Source organism: Phalacrocorax aristotelis, chromosome 2 (assembly GCF_949628215.1).
Source record: "Phalacrocorax aristotelis chromosome 2, bGulAri2.1, whole genome shotgun sequence".
Classification (NCBI taxonomy): domain Eukaryota; kingdom Metazoa; phylum Chordata; class Aves; order Suliformes; family Phalacrocoracidae; genus Phalacrocorax; species Phalacrocorax aristotelis.
The window spans coordinates 4,457,188-4,481,074 of NC_134277.1; the positions used below are offsets into that span (position 1 = coordinate 4,457,188).

The window sequence follows — 23,887 nt, forward strand, 5'->3', positions numbered from 1 at the left end:
AATCTGTGGCCTTAAAGTGCTAGTACGGTTCTACCATGACGATGATCGTCACGTGCCTTTCAAGCATTTTGGGGACGAAACTTTGACCCTTTGGAAACTCACTAGGTCAAAGGATTTTGGTCAAAGATTTCACAATTTCACCATAGTATAATACAGCAGTCCTCCATTATTCCTCTATTCCTCTATTTCCTCATATGCTATGTAGAGAGGTTTTCTTTTAATCTCTTAGAATAGCTACAATAATATTGTTGTAGGCAGGCACAGCTTCACGTGTTGGTCTCTCACAAAAACACATCACCTGCCCATCCTAGTCAGCATTTGGCAAAAATGTTTTAAAAAGAAAAGCAACCTAAGAAAGAGAAAGCTTTATTGATCTTGAGCACTGGGAGATTCACTTCAGCAGCCTCCGAAGGATGCAATTTATTAAGATGAGAAATAAAGATGTCCCAAAGCCCTCATTTCTGCGGGCTGCATTATTAATGACCCTCAACCTGCATATGGCAGAGCGCTACATGCAAGTAGCCTTCTTGTTTTTTCTCACACCCACTAAAGTAGAGAATTAAAGGTGGACCAGGACAACAAGTAAAGAAGAGAGCACCAGTGGTATGTGAGAGTCAGCTAGCAAAATATAGGCCAAAGTTTAATGTTTAATGGTTCATCTGTGCATTGGCTAATAGCCTGATAACCTCTAAGACATCCTTTCTTTTAAACGTAAAAGCAATCCTAGGAACTAGGTAGCGGTACCACAGAATAACTGTGAGTTGCCTGTACATTTATTTTCTGCCTCAGCCCAGTCTTGTGAATTAACAGCTTAGAGTCTTTTGTTGATGTCCCCTGGGAGTGTATTCTGCAGCAAAGACCAGCATTTCATTTGAGGCACCAGGCAAAAAAAAACCCAATAATAATAAAAATAAAAATCCTCCACCTGCAGTAGAACAGGTGAGTTCACATTTTATGCTATTTCTTTCATTACATCCCAGAGTTCGCTTCCGTCCCTAGAGTTTGTTGTCAGCTGGAGTAAATGAAGCATGGGATGAGTTTGTACATTGTTCTGAAATGTGTAATTCACTGGGGAGACCAGGGTAGGGGCACAGGGACACATAAGGGAAAAGAAGAGAATGATCCCCTCTTGCCAAATAAAACAAAATGTCTGATAACCTGAAGTTAGCACAGTGTGAGGCTGTTTTGGACAAGCGAAATAATTTTGTGATGGAGTCTGGGTAGGATGGTACACAGCCACTGTGCAATGAACTAGAGGACTCTCCAGGGCGCAGCTTGGCTGCCATAGACATGCCCAAAGAACTGGGTATTTTATTGAGGACTGCCTTATTCAGAAATAACCATGAAATGAGAATGCTGTGTGAGGCAGAGAATAATTTTTCCAATAATATTTTGCACATTTTGGGTGCGTCCGTGTCTCCCACTTAGATGAAACCAAAATTTTGTGACATGGATTTAGATGCCCTTTGGATTGTTTAATTTCATCCAGAATTTCTTGGCTCTAATTGATCACAACACCTTCCTTGATGGGCAATAATCACTGGTTTTACAAAAATAATTCTGGCTCACGTTCTGCAAAGAAGTCACTGTATTCTATGTTATCTTCAAGCCAGTAATGAAAATAATAATAATTTTTTTTTTAAATATGCAGGGTTACATTAAAACAACTCTGCCAAAAAAACCCCAAACCAAACCAGGACATTAGGACTTTCAGGTCATAAATATGTAGGTGAATAAACCCTAAGTACAGAAATATGTTACTCAGTGTCAGTCATCCAGCTCCAATCCAAAAGGCCAGCATGCTCCTTGTCTTCTAAAGAGAACAGCATGTCTCTAAAATGGAAATTAATGTGGTTTTTTTTCCCCTCTGTGTTTTTAATCTGTTTTTCAAAGCAAACCAAACCCTCTAGTTTGCTCATGCCTGCAAAAACACACCAAAGGCAATCTTAGTCTTTTAGGGCTATTTTACCTCCAATGAAATATACAAAGTTTCTGAAGAAATAATCCATATTTGCACTAGGGTTACCACTCCTATTTTGCATATCAGTGAAGCCATAAAGCAAATGCAAGGCCCACATTTCTGAAGACATAGGTAGCAACTTCTGCTCTTGAGTGACTTGCTTGAGAGATGAGAGCGTACAGTTCTTCGTGTCTAGATAGCCTCCGTATTACAGATATTCATAGGACTCATTTATCACTGAGTACCAGAATTATCTCCTCTGATCACCAGTGTAGGGAATAACACAAAATTCTCTCTACTTCTTTCACAATGTTTTCCTTTTAAAATACTTTTCAGCAAGTCAATAGAATTTGTTTCTGTTAGCTGAAAGGTAGTTGAGATTTCTTCATGAAAACATGTCAACCCTTTCCTGCTGCTGACCCTCTGTAGAAATGAGATGCCCACCATTGTTTCAAAATCCCATAGAGGTGCTTCAGTCAACTGCCAGCTCTTGACACCTGCATTAGGCTGCAGACATCTCTCTCTCCAGCTGTAGCCATGCTGAAAAGAACGTTACTCCCAGTCAGCTTAGAGACGTTAATCCGTGCCGCACAGCCTCCGATCTGCCCGCTGAGCTGATTGTACAAGCATTGCCTAACCCACTTTACTCCAAATAAATTGGGTTAGCTTAAATAACAAGGCTTTACAAACCAAGGTCAACGTGATACAGTCAAGTTAGGGAGCGCTCTCGCAAGCAGCTCAGCTGGCAGATTCAAGAGGTGGTGACAAGATGGTGGAGTCAGCTGGAGGTGGTGTCTTCAGACAGCTACAGTGGTTTCATGGACTTCAGACTACAGAACTTATAAACCCAAGGTCTTCCTATGACACAACTGTTTGGTTTTTTTTTTCTCTCTTTTTCTTCTATGTACTATACCTCACACCTGATGCTCATAAAATGCTCATGTATTTAAAAGACGTGCAGACGTGGCACTTCAGGGCACGGTTTAGGAGACCTCGGGGTGTTGGGTTGATGCTTGGACTTGATGATCGTAGAGGTCTTTTCCAACCTTTATGATTTTATGATTCTATAATTTTAATGATCAACTGGTAGATTCATTCTGTTACTCTTGACAGAACAAGTGCAAATGGGTCTTGGTAATGCATATATTCTAATTTTCTGACGAGAAATATTTTTCAGTCTGAAAATATGCAGCAAATTCTCCTGCTATTTCATTTGCCATTTAATTAATGTATTCTTATCATGCACATTAAACAGTGCATTGTCAGTTTAATTTGTTAAACTCTTATTGTGCTTCTTTTTTTCATCCCTTTTACCTCCCCTTTCCTCAATACCTAACCAACATATCATTCTGCATCCCATATGGGATTTCTCTGATTTAACCTAGTAAATCTTTTAATTCCTAATTTGGTATTCTGTTCTAACACATTCACCCACAAAAGAGCCCGGAAGGCTGAAGCTAAGAAAAATCACTTTCATTTCTTAGATACTACTGAGTGGTTTAATGTAAAATACACATGCAGTGCACAGTTTGTAATCTCAGATTTTATCACCCGTGAGTTTCAGAGCTGAGTCAAACCTGATCAGGTTTTTGATGGAAGGATACAGATTCAAGTCTAGGCTGGAACTGCTTAACAATGGTGAGTTACAGAAAAAAAGTAGTTGAATAAGAGCAAGGAACAGTTCACTAGAGAGCCGGAAATTTGGCACCAAACCACTGGTGTGAAATGTGGATCTCAGCACAAGCAGTCCAAAGCAGGACTTGAGTTTAATTAACCTTGCTGCCTAGTTATCGGGGATTTCCGTTTAAATTAATGGTTCAAATCAAAGTGTTAAAATAGCAAATGAGCAATCTATATTTTAATCATAAGTACTATTTCAATTTATCATTCACATTTTAACTTTTTTCTTTTTCCCCCAAAAGAAAGGATGATGATAACTGATTTGGGATACACACTTTGGAAATTCTTTCTGATAATTGGGGAAGGTATTTCAGCAAGATTTTAAGTGGACATCTATTTTAATTACTACTTTTAAATTAATTTTGTTATAGTAGTCCATGCCATACGATGCATTCTGATTTATTTCATAACAATTCACAACTTAATCATGATTTACTGTGTCAAAATTGAACACAAATTAAAAACACATTTGGAAATGCACATACACAAAATGTCTTAAGCCCCACTGTCCTAAGGAAGGAAAAATAAATTTCCTCATGACACTGAATTGTTGAATACGTCCTGAGCAAAGAAAGTATCATGTGGTTTTAGTGAGCTGAGTGTACTGCTCCTGGTCACCAGGGCTTGAGCTCTCCCCAGTTAATTATTAGCATTTAAATTATGAGCAGAGATATTTTAAACTCTTTCTACTGCTAATAAAAAGAGCCAGACACCTCCATGGCATGAATCATATTTTGACTTCTGTCACTCCTTGCAGATGCCTAGTCTCATCTTTGGTTAAAGAGGAAGCCTATACTGACTGCACTCCAAATTCAGACATAATAACAGAGTTTGCTCTTTAGTACTATCTTTAGGGTTTTACTTCTTAGGAATTCCTTCTGTCATAGCTCGTAGGTCCTTTCACTTTTATCCCTTGTTATACCTCTGTTTCACTTCTTCACTGCTTACTGTAAACTTACTGTAATTTTACTTTGCTGTAAACTTCACTCTTTATTGCTACAGACATCCAATTCTTCAGCTAATTTCTTTTTTTCCCACCCAAAAAAAATCAGGTTCCATAATTTATTTTTAAAGTCTACTGTGTATAGTGGCAAATATGGAACTTGCTGGCTTATGTCAAGATTAGTTTCTTAAACAAATTTTTTCTGTTGTTTTTTTCTAGTTCACTTTCCTACTTTTTCCTGTTACAAGACTAGTTTTCAGAGTTGATGAGTGCCTTCCCTTTGAGCTGGGTAGGCTTGAAGGTGCGTCTACCCTGCAGCATTGAGGCCTGCAGCACTCACGTTGCAGAGATAACCACCCATTTGATATCATTTACAAGATACATTAAGATTCCTGCAAGGTCTATTCCTTCAGCTCCCACAGTGTCTGCAGATTTAAAAATGCCAATATTAAGAAAGACAGATGCCCATTATAAACAAGAATTTCCATGCGCTTGTGTGGGCTACAAAAGCGTAGAAAGGAAAAACAGCCAGAAAAAAAAAAAAATATTTCTGCAGGGAAGTGCCAGTTGTACTCTTTGACTTCTGAATATATGTAAAACACTAAAAACAGACATGAAGAAAATACTCTAAAATTATTCCTGTTGTTATTGTCACTAAGGAAACGACTTCCTAGGAATCTGCAAGTTGAGCATGCAGACTCTTTGATGTGCAGCCAGCGTTCTCTTCCAACACACTTTCCAATTCTCTGGAGAAGCAGGTCTGCCCACCAAGGGAGATCTCTCCTGCTCTGTCTCAGCCAAGTCCTTACTTCACGTGGAGATTGAACTCTGATGCTCCAGAAAAGCCATAGTTCAGACTTGCCACGATATGAGATACCAAAGCATAGAGTCATGACTAAGCCAAGGGATTTTGCCTTCAGATACTCCCCTCTGCAGTCCAACAGCACTGCCAGGAGACCTAGAATAACACAGGAGCTAGGGAACGTGGGAGGCAGAAGGCAGAATTTTTTTGTCTGTTCACATGTGGTGGTGTTTTCAGCCACACTTCCCCTCCCATCCTGCCCCCGGAGTAATTTAGATGTATGCTTATTTTGCATTGAGGCCAACATGGTACATATAGGGTTTTTACCCTCTTCAGCCCTTCAAATAGAGTGGCCATCTGCAAACTGCCTGTTGGGAATGATGCATGAAATTTAATAACCTCTGAACTGTGCCCAGGCATTTTAAAGAAAAATCTTAGTTGACCTGTCTGCAAACCCATTCAACATACCATACAAATAATTTAACATTAATTTAATAATAATTTAATAACAGTTTAGTGACCAAATTCCAGAGGTCCAGGATGCTCTCTAGTGATCTTTAATTTTGCAGCATCAGCACAGCCAGTGTATTCCACAATCGTAGAGTCCCTTGTATCCCAAGAACTTGATAACCTATTCTGCTGAAATACATTCAAACAGGAGCACACATGCAGATATCCCCTGTCACCAGTTCTGCTGCAGACTAAGAAGCAAATAGTGGCTAAATTCATTGAAAAGAGATGTAGCTTATAACAGGCAGCAACTAAGGAACAGAATTATTTGTTTTAACTACTGAGGACTCAGCCAAGACTTACAGACAACAAGCCAAACAGAATACATGGAAAGACTTCACTAACATAAAATCATTTCATATAATTTGAGCTTTGAAAATACTTTCTCATTACCACTGACAGGTGTCCATGTCAGATCCTACTTCCTAAGATTCCTTGGCAGTGTCAAGGAGGGGTTATGTACTGTTATGTTTATCCAAGAACCAGGACATCTCCCCATAGTCAAGTTCACTTCTGGTGTGTCCCTAGCTCCTTGCAGTTTCTAGTCTTCTATTTCCCTTCCCCTTGTGTAAAAACATAATCTGGATCTCTGTAACTCTCCTTTGTGTGGCCTCTAGACCAAGAAATATTTAAAAGGTCTAAAAGCAACAGTGTTCTGTCCAAGTAAACAGCTGGACAACAGAGAATCCATCTGTCAATGGCAACAATTCAATAACCACTGAGCAATCCTCTACCAAGGTAAAAAACTATCTGTCCAGCGAGCCAGGAGCCTTTGCTTTTATGTTAAATTGATCACCCACCTTTACATCAGTAAGTGTTTTGTCAGCTACTTCTTCATGAATAAGAAGGAGCTCAAGGAAGTGAACCGAGTAGGCAACAGCCACCAGTGGTGATTTCATAGCAGGGGCATGGAAAAAATGAGACTTTAATGTTACAGCTACATTGCTAAACACATGAGGACTGGGACCTTTGCTTGGCCTTGAGGTCAAGGAACATGTCATTGCCTTTACCCACTCCATTAAACTGCTTTACCACAAATTAGCATGGCCTTATCCAAACTGCCTATGAGAACAGTCTCTGGGCCACCATTTTGCCTGAGCATTATTTGTAATTGCGGTGTTTGTTAAATACCTTATTTATTAAAAGTTGCATAGAAAGCAACTCATTTCAAAATCAGATTCTCCCAGGTTACTGCAGATTCTTTCTGTTTTCCTCCCATTACAGCAGTGTAAATGATTATCTGTTTTCCTAACCATTTCCACTCTAATTGGTATTCATGCCAGTGACGAGTCAAGCAAATGCACCATTGTTGAACAGATCTTCTTGAAAGCAGTTTCTTCCTCATCTAAGGAGATGTATTTTATCTTGAAAACACAACAGAAATTTCTGTCATTGCGTATCATAAAAATAAAAAGGCACATTGCAAATCCTACGCAACTGACAAATGTTTGGCAATGAGTCTGTGCTTCTCTGAACACTTAAGAGCTCTGAGGTTGTGAGTTTTCCACAGATCATTCCGTATTAACTACTAATTTAGGATAATGACAGTGATACTTTAAAGAAATCCTTTGGGAGAAAAAGAGTAAGTTTTAACTTTTACATTCTACAAGTCTATGAAGTATTTTTTCTTTTTTTTTTTTTCTTTAAATCTGCTAACCCTAGTGTCCCATCCTTGACAAGGAAGGCCTCTGTAAATCCATGACGAGGGTTGAGAGAGTGTTTTGATAGCAATAGCATATGAAACCTCAGAGAAACTGTACTCAGCTGCTAGTTTTTCTTCAGATCTTCTATATAACTTTATGCAAATCAAAGTGGATTTCCCTTCAGTAACCTCAGACATATACTTTGTGGATATTTATAGATGAGCAAGTCATCCCAAACTCCCCTAATGGACAGAGGGGGGAAAAGGCCATTTTGGGGCACAAGTAATCTGATTTATTTTAAATTAGTGCTTTGGGAAAAATTAATTGAACCCTATATTCTTCTGCTCCTTCAGTGTATACCAGATGCAGGTATATTGTAGAAATCTATTTAAACTGTAAGCTCTCCAAGTGTCTCATGTGCAGGGTGTTGTGTTTTTGCAATGGAGCTTCACTGCTATTGGAGCAACATGTTGAAGAAATCACCAAATGAATGAACGAGTTTCAGTGTACAGACTGATTCATTTAAATGATTTATTTTAAAAGAATTCAAAGAACATTGGTAGAATATTTACTGAGAGGCATATTATGAAATCAGAGTCATCTCTCAATTCAACGGTATAGTAGTAAGGCCAAGTTGCAACAGGCAGGAAGAATATATTTGACAAATATTTCAACATCGCTGACATGAATTACAGTGGTTCCTTTCCTTATCTTATTGCAAAACATTGTGTAGGAGCTCTTCCAAAGCTGCTCATGGAAAACTAGGAGAGGAAAACTCAAAAGAACAAGCGCAGCAGTGCATAAGTCACACTGTACTTCACCTGCTTTGTGTTGTTACTTATGGGTCACTAAAGACAGCAGTCTACTGATAGAGGCAATAAAGAACAAGGTGTGGAACCATACAGAACGTTTTGTAAAGCCAGACATGAAAATACCGAGCTGCCAGCCATGGATCTCATCTTAATATTGGCTGAAGTAATGGCATTGGGAAGAGCCTGAATCCCAGCTGAACATAGAGGGCACATAGCAAAAACAGTACTGAACAAATATGGCACATAGGGGAGCAGAAAGTACTTGAAGAAATGTGCATTTGTTTTGCTCATTTGATTATTAAATAGGCTGGCAAACCAGTACGGTTCATTTCGCTGAGTATGGAGGGGTTTATACTTTTTTAGAGACTAGCTCTTTGTTGAAGGCTAAGGTCAACTTCAGATGATGTCACTACTACCAGTTCAATTTAGACCACAGTAGATTTTTTTCTTTCTACATGTTCCCTTATTTCAGTCATTTTTCTTAGCCTTCTTGATCTTACAGGGGAAAAAAATTGCCCCAAAGGTTAACACAATGTTTAGAAGTGCTGAAAGTCAAGGCAGGAGGATGATGGGACAACATTCTGATCTAAATTGCTCCACCAGCCGAGGAAGCTAAGTCTTCAGATGCATTTTGAGGAAAGATGGAGATTATTATATGTTGAGGACAGTTGCAGAGATGTAAAACAGCAAGATAGATCCAGCCATCTTCAAGTCTGTGTGCTTCATATTTGTCATTCCCGCTACAAATGCACACTGTTTTCTGTAGTACAGGTTATGATCTCTCGTCTGATCTTTTAGCTGTTTCAGTCGAAATGTAAATATCGAGGCACTAAAGCTGGTGATTTTTCAGAGTCACACAGAACTAGTAGCACGCTAGGGTGATGCATTTTGGAAACGTCAAGGACACAGCAGAAAGCGTAGAAAAATTTTGCGGGTTGGAACCAGCCCATGAATCACAAGCTGTAACATTTTGTGTTAAAGCTCTCAAAACTGATTTATAAAGTGCAAGACTGAACATGCTGCTAAGAGAGTGATATGGATTAGCTTGGACCTGCAGTCAGACACACCTGCATGTTCTTTTCAATCTGGCTAGTTTAGATTAAATGGGTAGTTTTCAATTAACTTTTTTAGATCATCTTGTCTGGCTTACCTGGCTTTTCCATAGCACTCACTGCCCAGTATCCCCACATAGTTAATGGAGATAAAAAGGATGTCCAGTTCACATGAATAATTTTAGAAACCTACTTTGGGATCAAAAGAATTGAAATTTGGACTCCACCACTTATAAAGGCAGCAGAAAATGGACAGCCTTTTAGTCCCACCCAGAAATCTGCAAATGCAAAAATGTTGTATGTTTAGAGCAAGTACTTAGAAAGAAAAGGGAAATTATATGTGATGGTCTGAAAATTGAGACCACCTCTGATTTAAATGAAAGGTTTTTTAAATTATGACCTTTCAGTATATGACATGCAGTATGGAATAGTCTGTCAGTTCATTAAGCAGATTATCAGGTGAGAGTTTCTCCAGTCAGTGAAGAAATGAACGGCATGTTAATTTTCAGGTGAGCTTCCTTTTCCCCTCTTAAGAAAACAGCTATGTGTTATAAATGATCTGATCTAAGTTGTGTGGTTGAGCTGTCACACTGCTGCTTTCATACCTTTATTTTAAAAGGCATTTCATATACTAAACTTTTTGTGGCCATGAATAGATCAGACAATGGGTCATGCATCCGTTGTGCAGCATAATGCAGTAGTGGCGTACATGAAACTGCTGCAAAATATACATAATCTACTTATTGAGGTTTGTCCCAGAAGCTCTGTGGGAATAGCAGAGTAACTAAATTATGCCCTTGTTGCTCTAATTCAGTAGGGACAGGGGGAATGAAAGCAAGAGGTCAATTTAATGAGCTATCAGAAGAAAAAAAGAAAAATCGAGACAATAGAGTCAAAAGGGGGACTCTTAGTTTGGAGAATTCTTTATTGTTTCTGCTAGGAAGATGTAAGCCTTATTTTGCCAGATGAGGAAGCTACAGATAAAATGGATATTGAGAAGTTAATAAAACCTTTTTCTTTCAGGGAAAATTACATCAGAATTTTTCCTAACGGATGCACACAAAGCTCCCCAGAAGAGCTTGAAGAAGCTGGGCCTATCAGAATAATGTTAAAGCCTGGTGCTTTGAAGAGTTTTGCTTTAAATAGGTCATGTTTTGCTTTAATCACCTTGGCCCTAGCTCCATTTTTTCTGGAGACAGACAACATGCCAGGAAAAAGAAAGCAAAGAAAACCAATATAAACCTTCACCAGAGTAGGTGAGTAGCTGACATTCTTCGTCCTAAACAAGAGAGTTTATATAAACTGAGACAATCAGGTGGTAAAGCCAACAGCACTAGGGAACTTGGACAGAAAGGCCTTTTTGCATTAAAGATGCAAAAACTTTAGGATGTCTCAAGGAAACTGGGAAAAGAAGTCACAAGGAAAAACTCCAGACTGAAGCTAGTGAATCACAAACATTCAAAAAACGTAGAAGTAACAGGGGAGAGAAAGCTGGGCAAAAAAAAAAGAGCTGTGTCCTGGACACCCAGAAGTGTCAGGATAAAGTGCGACTATATTCAGTCAGGCTGTCATAAGGAAAGTAAAGCAAGATCATAGGTATGATCCCAGAACATCTGCCATGGATTGACCTTTTCCTCTACTTGAGATTAGGACAGTGATGATGCACTGATGAAGGGAGAATGGCTAAGGTAACAGGACAGAGCTGGCACAGACTAGTGAGCTGTACAAGGCAACATACTAAAAGATGAAGCACAGGCTGGGAATATTCAGCCATAAATTATATAGGGAGAAAAACACCTAGATTATTCAATCACAGGATGACCAGGAGCTGCCTGTGGTAGTTGAATCTGGAGAAAAGCAAATACAGCCTCAAGGTCATCCCAGGGAAAATAATTCCAGGAATGATTTGGAGCTAAGTAGATACACCTGCAAGGTAGTAATTCTTTTGTGGTCCAGAATCTTAACTGTGATATCCCAAGACAGCAATACCAAAGGGTATTTCCAAGCCCTGCGTGAAAGAAGAATATGAAAACCAACTGAACCCTGTATGTGTGTGGTAAGAGCCTCAGTAGGCCAAGATTTGCTCAATCTCATTCTAAACCATCTGGAGGGATCACAAACCCAGGACAGGACTCAGACTGCGGATTAAACCATCTCAGTGCCATTTATTGAAGACTTTGCAGGCTAAAGAGTTACAGAGCTCACTCTATAGTAGATACCTATATTTATCTACATTCACTGGGCACTGGCCTGGGGCCAGAAACAGTAGCCTAAACCCTGGTGTTTGGTGTCACCAGTATGCCAGGGTATCTTACCTGCCCTCATACAGAGGGTAAAAGATGCGGTGTACATAAGCATCATACCTACACATCCCTAGTGGATCTTAGATACCGCAGCGGATCTCAGATACCGCAGCGGATCTCAGATGGCACTTAACACCTATGTTTAGGTGACTGAACTGTGTCCTCAATCTCCTTTGACTATAACAGGAGCTTATGTACTTAAATACAGGTAGACACTTCAAAATACACACCTATCTTTAGATGTCTCCATCTCAGAGCTGAACATCATTTCTGGTCAGCATGGTAGAAAATATCTTAGCAAAAGAGACCTGCAACTCTTCCATAGAGAGGAAAGGGAACAAGTTGAATACCAGAGGTGAAAATCTGCCAGGGGTATACTTGCTGAGGGAACCAAAGAGCCTGTGACATTCATTTCTTCTACTTTTCTGAATAACATTCAGACTTTAGTAGTCTCTGAAGGCTCTTTTCCATGACCATCATTACTACATCCAGCTGTGGTACAAAGAGCAAGCCAGAGAACAAAAAGCTAGAGAACACAGTGCAGTGTCCAGAGACCTGAATGCTGCAGAGAAGCAACTTCAACATGGCTAACAACGGCTTTTCATGCTGCTCTCTCCTCTGCAGTCACCAAGTACTGTTCTCTAATGAAGTTTGTTCCAGCTGTTCGCCCACTGTACGTAATCATCTCGGCTAACTAGCCCATTCACTGGCACAAAAACACTATCCAAGCTGTCAAACTTCATGCAACTTGAATGAATGAGCATGGATTGTGGAATCCAAAGCTCCACTGACAGCTGTGACACATTCACAGCCTTAGTCATGAAGAGCTTAAGCATCTGCGGTATTTCTGATGCTCTCCTCTGCATCTTAAGTTAGAGCACAAAACTCCTGGAAAGAGTCCAAAGATCCAGCTCTCTAAAACACAGGAAATGAGTAACTTTACTAACTTTAACTTGGGCCTTTATATAATGTACTCGTGCTGGCTTCTTTTATAATTTGTTTCTAGGCCAACTCTAAGAAAGTTCTGTTGTGTGTCCAACATCTTAGATATGTACTAAGCCCAAGCTCATATTTGGCTTTTGGTATTAGTTACATCAATTTAAGGATTTAGATACATATACTAAGGTCATTATTACGAAAATTGCTTTTTAAAGGAAATGTTTTTTACTGGTGACCATGAATGTGCCATTTTGTCTTTCTGATAGAAACAAAAATCCTTCTATAAACCTGCTTCAAAAATGTGACATTAAGAGCAGAGACAGAGTTGTTATGACACAATAAAGTCTTACTATTCCAGGAAAAAGAAATAAGAGTTCCTTAACCATTAGCTATTTTAAACTCCCTTTCCAAATAAATATAATTTCTTTCCATTGTGGAGAAGTGTATCTCTTACTACAACAAATTTAATTCCAGTCTACATATCAATGTGTTCTGAGAGGTTCATGTATATAATTTTATCAATTATTTGGATTTCAGTAGATATTTTTAAAGGACTTAGGTAAGGAGGAAGGTGTGAGTTAAATCCATTTATCAACTAGCTGGGCGATTCTGTTAGTTTAGGACAGAGGGTGGATGTGTTATAATAAGAAAGCATTGAGCTATTTATTAATGGAAAAAAAAAGTTGTCTTTTAGATCACCTAATTCTAACCATGTAATGTGCTCCAAGATCGTCAAAAAGGTATTGCACAAGGTGCCAACCCTAAGCTATTGACATCTGGTCAGCATTCATCTCCACCTTCTTGCAAATTACAGTGTAGCTATTCACAAGCAGGGTATATTAGATGAGGCATGGAACATTGCACAGCTTCTGGCTGTCTCAGAGAACAGGCAGAGCAAGCTTTCATCTGCCTGCAGAAAATCATGTAGCCATCCTAGATGCATCCCTGTGTTGATGTATCCCCACCTGTTCACAAAATGGCATACGAGCTTCAGCTGGCAAATCCCTCTTAGTAACTGGACACGCTCTGAAGACAGAAACTATCGATACACTGAGGAAGCCTCTGAGATTTAAAATAATCAATGAATAATTAAAACAAAACAAAAAAGGCAAATGGATAAGATGTTGCCTGGGACGCGTGGCATGAATTCTCCCTGCAGGGGACAGGCTGAGTCTGCTGTTGGTTCCATAAAGGGAAGATGTGGGTGAGGAAGATGTGGGGGTCACCAGAGCAGGCTTGGGCTTTTCAGAAAACTTAATGCCCATCACAATTTGCTATTGCTATGAGCTAGCAAAAAATTAGCAGCCTTCCCACCCAAGCAAAGATGGGAGCAGGAGAGGAATTATGCTTCACGGGATATCTCTGAGATACCATGGAAGGATTCATCTCAGTGATTTTGGATGTGTTTCTCTGAGCCAGCTGCTGCAAGAACCTCAATAGTGCGATTCATCTGACCCACTTCAGGATGAGATGAACCACCTCTCCCCACTTATAAGGTAGTGAATTGGGGTGATTAGCTTGAATGTGACCATCTAGTTTTCAGATGCTTAAGTGAGAGCAGATGAATGTCACCCAGGTTGCCAAACACTTCCCCTGAGTGAGAAAGCCTTCCTCGACATGAAGTGAAAGATAGTTTTGCCAGGGGATCCTTTGGGGTCAAGTTTTCACCTTGAGAATGAGGCCATTTATACCTCTTCTGCTCCTCAGAGATGGACCTAATAATACATCTACTCCCTGCAAAAGAACAACGTGATTCTGTCACATTTCCCTTCAGTAAGGCATTTTTCCTTAAGAATCCCCACCCAATCAGATAGGTCAATATATTATCCCTTGCCAGAAAAGAAAGTTGCAAATCTTGCCTGATTCCGAGGAACTGAAGAATAAAAATAAAAAATCTAGGCTATTAAGCCACCATGCAGTTAAAAGGGCTTTTCCTGCCCTAACCCTCAGCTCCATTTAGCAGGCCCAACAAATCATAGATAACAAACTATAATTATCCTTCCATTTGCAACTCCTGAGCAATCGTGACCCAATCATCTCTAATGGAGTGCAAAACCCACTGTGATTGAGGTTTTTCACGAAATGCCTCAACATCGCATGAACAAACCTGCAAACATGTGGCAGAAATTTGATGTTGCATGATCAGTAGGGAGCTCTTAGACATCAGTATTTCCAACAAGTTATAAAATAAATTATTATTATTATTATTGCTATTGCCATCATTATTATTAAGAAGAATAATTAGACCATATAAATATTTATCCCCTTTTCTGTCAGCGTTAGAGTGAGTTATGAGTTATGATAACAAAAGCTAGAAATATTGAGGTAATGGTTTGCGGTTTGTTAGTTTTGTTTTATTTATAAACAGTGGTATTAAGCAGACATTTTTACATCTTTTAAAACTTCGTGTTTAAAAGAGTCTGTCAAACAAGCAGATCAGAGCAGTTTCAGAACATAGTCCTACCTTACGCCATCCAAGAGTAAAATGTGACAACGGAAATAAGCAGGAATGAGACTGTTGCGATGTCTCTGGGGCAGATAAACTCTAATGTCAAATGCAAATCAGTTCAGTTCAGTTCATGGGATGATTACCTCAGAAGAATTTGGATTCAACAGTAGCATAGAATCAGAGCAGCAGAGTCCCTGCAACTGCCTCTGTGTATTTCTGCAGGAACCTTTCCAAGAGAATATTCCTCAGCACAACAGCCACGTTAGCTTGAAAGGTTCCGTGTGATGATGATTCTATCTTTTCTTCAGGAAATTGAATGATTTAGAGCTTCCTAAGAAGTTCTACCCTGAAATTATTAATCCTGCTACTCTACATATCAGCCCATCACCTTGCATGGGAATACAATCAATGAACTGCGGTGAATTACATAAACAAGACGTGAACAATCTGGCTTGTTTTACACAAGACCTTAGTTTGTCTTGTGAAGCTAAAAGTTCAAGCCTAAGAAGACAGATCAATAAAGTGAGAGAGCAAATGGTGGTCAGAGAATAAAACACAAGCAAAGCAATGGGGTGAGGACTGGACATTCTGATGGGAAGCACTCTCCAGAAACGCCTGCCTTTCTTCCCATATATTTGTGTGTGCTCATTACAATCCAAACAGCATTTCAACAGCCACCACAAACACATGAATTCTAGTACTTGTTAGCATTGTGGAAAACTACCAAATACCTCTCTGTACACAAAGCATTTCTTAAGAACAGAACAAGTTCAGCACTGAGGGAACTGGAAAAACATCTCATCAAGGGATGCTGCACGCATCAGGCAGCAGGAGTACCCTGAAACAGAGTGATGTTACAGTTATCCTTGATGATACATTATTAGCAAAGATGGCTTTAAAGTCATGGATAGGAAAAAAAAGGGAGTTCCTCACTGGTGTGTTTGCATCCCTTTGAGTGGAGTTGTTCCACTCCTGCACTGGTGTGGAAAATTCACTCCAAAAATTCTGTTGACTGTGGGGTGTACCTGATCCTGCCCCTGTTGTCTTCACAGGTAACATGGGACAGCTGGATGTGAAAGGAGAACAGGGAATGGAAACAAAGGAACGTGAGCCAACACAAAAATATACTTTGCTTACTTAAGGTTGAGGCTGCACTCTCTGGGCCAAGAAGTGGGGCAAAATAAAATTCAGTATTTCCATTGAGTTTTATATCCTGATATCATTTTACTGCTCCTGAGAACTGTGGCAAATAAGTAAGTCCCCTGTTAAATCAGGACTAACTGTAAGACCTGATATTTCTGCAGGTCTTTCTGCCAGATCTGAGTTACAGCACGATCCTGTCCTGAGTTTACTTTTTCTCAGTGCTTCTTAACTCAAATACTGCAGTTTCATCAAAAGATAATCTAAGCTAATTTAGGAATTAGACTGTTTGTACTAAGTGTGCTCAGAAGGAAGGAAAGGAAAACAAAATCTGCTACATCGAAATGAATCAGCCTGGGGACATGGGTCTCAACTTATCAAAGGCGTAGGCACATATGGAACTCAACCCCAGAAAAAATATCTCCAGGATGGTGGCTCAGTCAGCCAAACGAAGAGAGATATGATGAACAAAGGTCTGAACGTGATCAACAGCACAGCCCACAATCTCAGACATCTGTTTTTCTCTCCCTGGTAGCATCCCACAACAAAGCTTCTGCCTTCATGTTTATGAGCTTCACATACACACCAAGAACAGCAGATCTAGAGAGCTACATGCGGCTGTGGCACCACCACACAAACAGCAGACATCTTAAACCTACAGGGAGGAAGGAGGCCTCCTATTTTCTTGCAGGGACCCCAACAAATGATGGAAAGCTAAAGCCAAGGAGTGACCACTAAGCTAGTTCCCTGATTAAAGATAAATATGTGTATTTATGACACACAAAGCCCCCCATGACCTTGGAGTCTGTTCAGCGCCAATGGTTATCCTTCCAGTCACTGCACACATGCCTTCAATCGGACAAAACCAAACAACAGAAACCTTCCACTCCACGATGTCCAAGATAGATTGCCGGTACAATAACAGATCAATCGTAGCTGTCCTGAATAAACAACAAAGCAGCAACCATTGCCCTCAGAATATAGGCATGGGAAAAAGAGGTAGAAGACCATAACCCAGAACTATAACTGAGACACAGCAGACATCGACTTTAATCCAACTCCTGTTATTGCACTGAATAGCGTTCCTTAATTATTCATCAAATTGGAGCAGTGTTGCCTTACCCATCCTATAGCACAACTTCTTTCAAGACAGCTCCAGTGCGTTTTGCATTAGCCAAGTACAGATGCTTGTATAACCTGTTCTTTCTCTGTAGCTATACCAACACCAGTTTAAGGAGTTTGCCTTAACAGTAACCTTAAGTAATTATACGTTCCCTTTGATTAGCATGGGCTAACCACAGAAGCGTTTCCCCCCTGTACCTGAGCAGTGTTGCATGGGCTGAAGAGACAAGTGAGGTGGCTATGTACCCGAACAACATCAAATGAAAATCCATTTGCTGTTTGTTGACTACAAAACATTAAAAAAAAAAAACAAAAAACAAAAAAAAAAACCCACCCAAAAGCTACGTTGCATATTGCTATATCAGTCCAACATGTGCACTGTAATTAGCATACTCAAGACGGATGCTAATCCATAATACCCTAGGAGAGAATCAGGTCACTTTGCTGCCTTATTCACTTTGGTTAATATTTCTTATTGTTATTATAATGACTTCCAGTCCTACTCCAATATCTTTTTCAAGCTAAAGGCCAGATTTTGTTTACCAGCAGATTAGATGCAGGGGAAAGCCACTGACTCCCAGGGAGTTCTTCCAGACCTGCTTCTATGCAAGCGGGATGATCATCTAGCCATAAACACCAGTATGTCACCAAACCAACCTACCTCTCTTTTTTTTCATGCATTTTCCAGTCCTGAACAGCATGCGGCATTATCTTTCTTTCCCTAGCTGTAAACTCTCCGGATTCCAGTACATACTTGAACTGTTCACATCTTAAATTCACAGCATAGCGGCAAAGAGTCTGTCCTGTATGCTACCCCTCGGACTTCAGATGTGCTTTGCATAAAGATGGTACTATTAGAACCAGCTGTTCAAATACTGATAAGGAGAAGTGCACAGAGGCATGCAAGCAGAGGTCAAAGGCACATTAACGGCAATTTTTACTACTACCCCGCAGTAAAAATAGCGAAGTCCTGGTGCACTGCTCGAAGGGTGAATCAGAGTTTCTGCGGCAGGTGAAGATGCAGAACTGCAAAGGGAGCCTTGAGCTCGAAAATGCCAACAGCGGCACCGGGTCTGTTAGCAATCAGGTTTTATTTACCAGCCATATTGTGTTAAAAACAGACGTGATTCTCATACCGAGCACGTTAACCTGACACCACTTGCAAAGGGAGATTTATTTGTTCGAAAAGAATCAGATCTATCTCGGGGACGCATCCTCAGAGCCTGCAGCGGTGGCTGAAGGCAGAAACCCCGCATGCAATTCCCCCCCCCCCACCCCCTCCCCCCAAAAAAAAGAAGTATTCCCCGGACCTGGGGAAGATGAGGGAAAAGCCGGTAAATAAACGTCGCTCCAAGACAAGCCGGCGGTTCTTTTTCCCTCGCCGGCTGCTATAGCGGCGCTTCGGCATCTCCGGGGCCGGGCCGAGCGGGGCAGAGCCCGGCTGCCGCTGCCCGCCCGCCGGGGCGCGGGGGGGACCGGAGCGGGGCCACTCCGGGCGGGAGGTGGCAGAGAAAGAGGCCGGAGGAAACGGACTTACCATCGCAGCAGGGGTCCGTCCCGGTGCTGGAGGTGCTGCATCCCCGGCGGGGCGGGGCGGGGCGGGTGCCGGGGGGGGGGGTCGGAGCCAGCCGGGGGGGGACACACCGAGCGGTTCCCCGGCAGAAGCGGTCCAGCCCCGGCTGCCCGCGGTGGAAGTGAGCGGCCGGAGCCGGGCTCCCCCCGCCTGGCTCGCACCGGGCGGAGGAGGGGTCGGCGTCTCCGAAGGGAATCAAAATTCCTCCTCCCTCGCCTGCCGGTCATGTCCAGGCTGCCTTTGCTCAGGGGATGGGCCAGGTCCTGGCCGTGAAGGAATTTGCCATTGCTAAATAAAAAAAATAAAAAATAAAAAAAAAAGAAACCTCAAACCCAACCCCAGGAAAAAAAAAAAAAAACAAGAAGGGAGGCAGGAGATTTGCAAACTTTTTTTCGCTCCCTTTTTTTTTATTGTTTCCCCCTGTTTTTGGTTTTTTTTTTTTTTTGTTTTTTTTTTTAGGGGAAATTATTCGTGCTCGGGCAGTAGGGGGTGGGCTGAGGGAGGAGAAGGGTGTTCAGGCTGGATCAGATGCTCTGCCTGCGAGTCAAGGCTGCGTTGTGCTCGCCCCTGTATTTCTCTCTCTGTGTGTGATTCTCATACCCAGACAATGCTCTGCAAAGCGAGCTGGTCCTGCGGAGAAATGCAAACACCTCCTCCCCCAAGAGCCTGAGGAAAGGAAAAAGGATACGGAACCAATAGCTTTTCCTTGGCCGGTCTCATTAAGCGAAGGAAACCAATGAACACGAGCTGGAGGAGGGGTTTATTCAAATTAAATTTCTTAAATCAAACACTTTATTTCTCCCCCCCCTTTTTCTTTCATCCTCCTACCTCCCCCAAATCCTCCTTCTCCCTGTCACCTAAGCACCGTTTCTGCTGTCCCAGAGATGTTTGTTTTTTTTTTTTAGTGTGACAGGGTCAGCAAAACGCGGTAATGGGAGGGAGGATGGCATTGCTGCTGGAAGAGGGGGGAAGGACGGCGAAGGGAGGCAATTTCTCCCCGAGATGCCAAAGAGTTGATTGCGAAGAAAAGAGATAAAGTAGCTGGAGTTGGCAGGGAGGGGAACTGAGGAGAAGCAGAGCAGGAATTTCACCTAGAAGCAGCATTTTGCAGGTGGTATTTGCAGATGGGCAGGTGGCCAGTGTCCAGGATGAGCCCTCTGAGCTTGTGGAAAGGATCTCCTCCCCTCTCAGAGCAGACACAGACACCCAGAAAGGGAAGTGACTGCACAGGAACCGCAGCATCTGCACCGTCCTGCATTGCCTCAGAGCTACAGAGCAACAGGATCCCTGCAACAGCAGTGCAGGAGGGGTACCTGTTGCTGGAAAAGCAGTGGAGTGGAGCTGTGGAGAGGGCTGAGGTGTTTGGTGAGAAGGAAAGGGATGTCCAGCTGGTTCCTTTGACTTGTATCTCAAAAAGAGCAGGGTAGCAAGTGTCCCCTGCAAGGGAAGTGCACAAAAGCATCCAGTCACTGCTCCCTTCTGCAGAGAGCAGCACTCAAGGGAAGGCTCTCCAGACCTGGAAAATGAGCGCTAAAGGAATCTGAACATCGATAGCAGGCCTAGAGGACCCCTCTGCCAGGGCATCCCATGGAGACACTTGGTACCACATTGCTTTCAGGCCCCACAGATCCATGTCAAGAACTTGAGATGCTGAATGCCTATGCCCTTACCCAAATTCTCTGAGACCTCTGCTGTAAGAGCAGGCACCTGCCTGCTGATGAGGTTCTCCTAATAACCCTGAAATTTCACAACACCTGGGACACTGATACTGTTGCTCTTCATGTTGTGGAAATCCTTTCCTCTGCTCGTCTTTTACCAATTCCCCTTCATTTTCTGCACCTCCCATCTTCCATTTCCTTTGGCGTGTGAAATGCATTTCAAATCCTCTTTGCCTTTACCCTGCTCCCAGATTAAACAAAGGAGCAAAAAAGGTAATTTGATCATAAAGCAACTAAACCCATTACCTGTCCAGTGTGAAAATGTCTGACCCAATTACTTGTATGTTATAGTCCCTGTGGCTCTCAGTCCAGGTGCAGGAGCTGAGGGGGCATAGCTCCACAACAGAAGCGCTCGACCAGACAGTCCTGCTCCCAGTGCCTTGGCGCAGTAACAGCCCCATGGCTGCATAGATGCTGCCTCTTGAGCAAAGCATGTGCAGACACATTGCAAATGCGTTCAGTGCTGGTTTTATTCCAGCACCATGGAGCAGTCCAAAGAATCAACTAGACTTTTCCAAGTTTTCCTTTGCACATTTTCCTCCAGTTATGCCATCTTCTCCAGCCACATCTCACAGCTTTCAGTAAATTCACTAAATACAAGGGGAAAAAAGAAAACAATCAAAAGATATAGATATTTACATTGTACAATGGAGGTAATCGGCCAGTGCACTCTATATAGACATTAAGAGGAGAGAGGCAGTGTTAGGATGTCATCCATTGCACCTACTTTATACATTATACTTTATACATAGTATAAAATATAGTATAAACGTAGTATAAAATATCTGACTAGATTTTCATAAAGTATAAAGGGAGCCAAGACTAACTAAATCAGGTGTAGATGCCTATTTGTTAGTCAGATGTATATCAGCAAGCCTTATTTTTCTGCATCCTAAAGGGTAGGATGCAGGACAAGGAAACCTCCACAACAAAATGTTTGTTCTTCCCATGAAAAAGCATGTATGTTTTCTCTGCAGACTTAAAGAACCTCTTCCCCTCCCCCCCAACAACAACAACAAAAAAAAACCCACAACAAAACAAACAAAACCCCAGCTGTGTCCCCTCAAAGCTTCCAGAATTTATGGCAGTCCTGCCTCAAAAAGCAGAAGCTCCACTCTGAAATATTTTCTTGGGTTGCTAAGCATGGAAGAAAGCTCCCAGCTGTTCAATTATTATGTGCTGCTCCAACATCTGCTCCCTATCTTTCCTGGGAGAGGGCAATGGGCCAAGAGAATCATCTGGTGGCCCATATCCAGCCACAGTTGGACTGCCTTAGATGATCTCAGCTAATATTTGTATCAGGTTTCCTACTGAAATAGTCAGGAGAGTCTATCTAAGAACTTTGTTCTTCGAAGAAGACAATTTTCTTTAGGAGAAAACAAGCCATTTTCAGGCAAACAATGCTTTATTGTTATCCTCATGAGCAGTCTATTAAATAGGTCTTCATTATTTAAGTGTGTTTAAAGCATAATAGCCATTATCTTGGCCAGCATGAGAGACTGGCAGGGGCAGGAGAAGGCTTCCTGAGAGAAAAGTGCGAGTTACTGCTAAATGACCTAGACAGCCATCCATCTGTCATCCTACATAGGGGCAAGACACTTTGCTGAGACTGGGTTACAGGTATTTTTTTGGAAGGTCCTTATCCTCTTCTTTTATTTTGACCCCTCAGGTGTGATTTAGTTGATCAAACAGCTAGGTCCGAGCTGGTCAAACATCTCTACCTTCATACTAAGGTCAGATCTTATCAGTGCAGTCACTGGAAGATAAGGTATGTTCCATCTCAGTCTAAGGAGAAGTTGAGAATGACTTGGAGGAACAGTGTCCTGAATGTGCCTGTTTCTCTCCACTGACATTAGACACACTGGCAACACTAGCCCAGCTCATCAACACCCACAGAGTAGACCTCTAAAGTTTAATGAGATTAAACCCTCTTTCACTATCAGGTTCAAAAAGCCTCAAATATTAAGACTTACCCAGTTGGCTTTTTCTTCTCTGCCAGGACACGAACTACCCCTAGATAGTGCCACAGCCTCCCACCCATGCTGAGATCCCACCTGCCAGACCCTATTGGCCTGCAGATCCTCTGATGTGATGATCAGCTGTGCCAGGGATCTAAAAGAGACCCAGAGGAAAGGAAAGCTCTCGTGTGCTGCCGCTAAGATGTGAGGTTGAGAAATGCCTCATGCCAGATGGGACCCTCTGGTCTGCATATTCCTCAGGCACTTCTGACCAACCAGTAGATTTCTAACAGTCAGAAAAAGACATCTCCTGGTTCCTGAGGACAAGATCTGGTGGAGGTAGAGAGTGGGAGAAAACAGCTATTTATGCAGGCAATGACAGTCATTTGTTCTGTTTCAAGCTATGTAAATGAGCTGTAACGTTTTAAGACATTTCTACTAGTAGAACTGTGTCCACAGCCAGGGGGAATGCAGCATGCTAAATATCCCATCTGTTATGGTTAACTGGGACATACTTGGTGTGTAGGAAAAGGTCTACACCACTATGTGTAGAGAAAGAGCTGTAGGTATCCTGTTGTGCGCCTACTCTTACCTTTTACTAAATATAAGGTAGCTTAGCCCACAGAGATGTGTACCTCAGGATGCTGCAAGGTGGCATAGCAGCCATCAGTGAGAAGCTCAGCTGCTGTAGATTCCCTCCCAGGGACTGGACAGGAGGCTGTTGAGCTGGCAATCCTCAAAGGGAACCTGGCTGAATAAAAATCCTTGATTCCTGTATCCAGCCTGTCTTTGCCTCCCCCAGCACTGTAATGAGGTTTATTGGAGAGCTGCACCTTCCCTCATCAACTCCCCTCTCTTCCCTCACACGTGGACTGCTGCAGAAGATGCTGTAGGTGACTGCTTTGAAAAAAATGAGATGAGGAGAACACACGTTAAGCTTGGCTCGCAGTGCATGCAGGTGAGGCTTACCTGCTTCTGACTCAGGCTTTTGCAAACACAGAAATCACCCACCAGGAGTTGGGCATGCATGACAGGAGGGCATACGCTGCTAGACAGCTTGCAGGCCAGCTTTAAAGAAGGGCATACTTATCCAAGTGGTGGTAGCCATACCTTGCCTTGACCAGCCTGCACAGACTGCGACATAACAAGGTGTATCATCCCAGGGAGTCAGTTTGCAGTTTGACAGGTGAGTGTAGGTATCTGCACGTAAGCTAGGTGGTATGCTCCCACCATAGGCAATGGAGATCTAATTATAGTCAGCGAACAGTAAGGATATGCTGAGC

At 41.9% G+C, this 23,887-nt stretch overlaps 1 protein-coding gene across 5 annotated transcripts in view; it reads right to left on the bottom strand.

The window, feature by feature from the left end:
- Positions 1-19,216, bottom strand: part of ADCYAP1R1 (ADCYAP receptor type I) — a 146,143-nt gene extending 126,927 nt beyond the window's left edge. For 4 of the 5 annotated variants that reach the window (XM_075082212.1, XM_075082210.1, XM_075082214.1 and 1 more), the window contains exon 1: positions 18,893-18,970. The gene's annotated coding sequence lies outside the window, so the exon portion shown is untranslated. Of the gene's footprint in view, positions 1-18,892 lie in introns of all 5 variants that reach the window. The other variant, XM_075082211.1, reaches the window with a different exon arrangement.
- Positions 19,217-23,887: the final 4,671 nt, after the last annotated feature.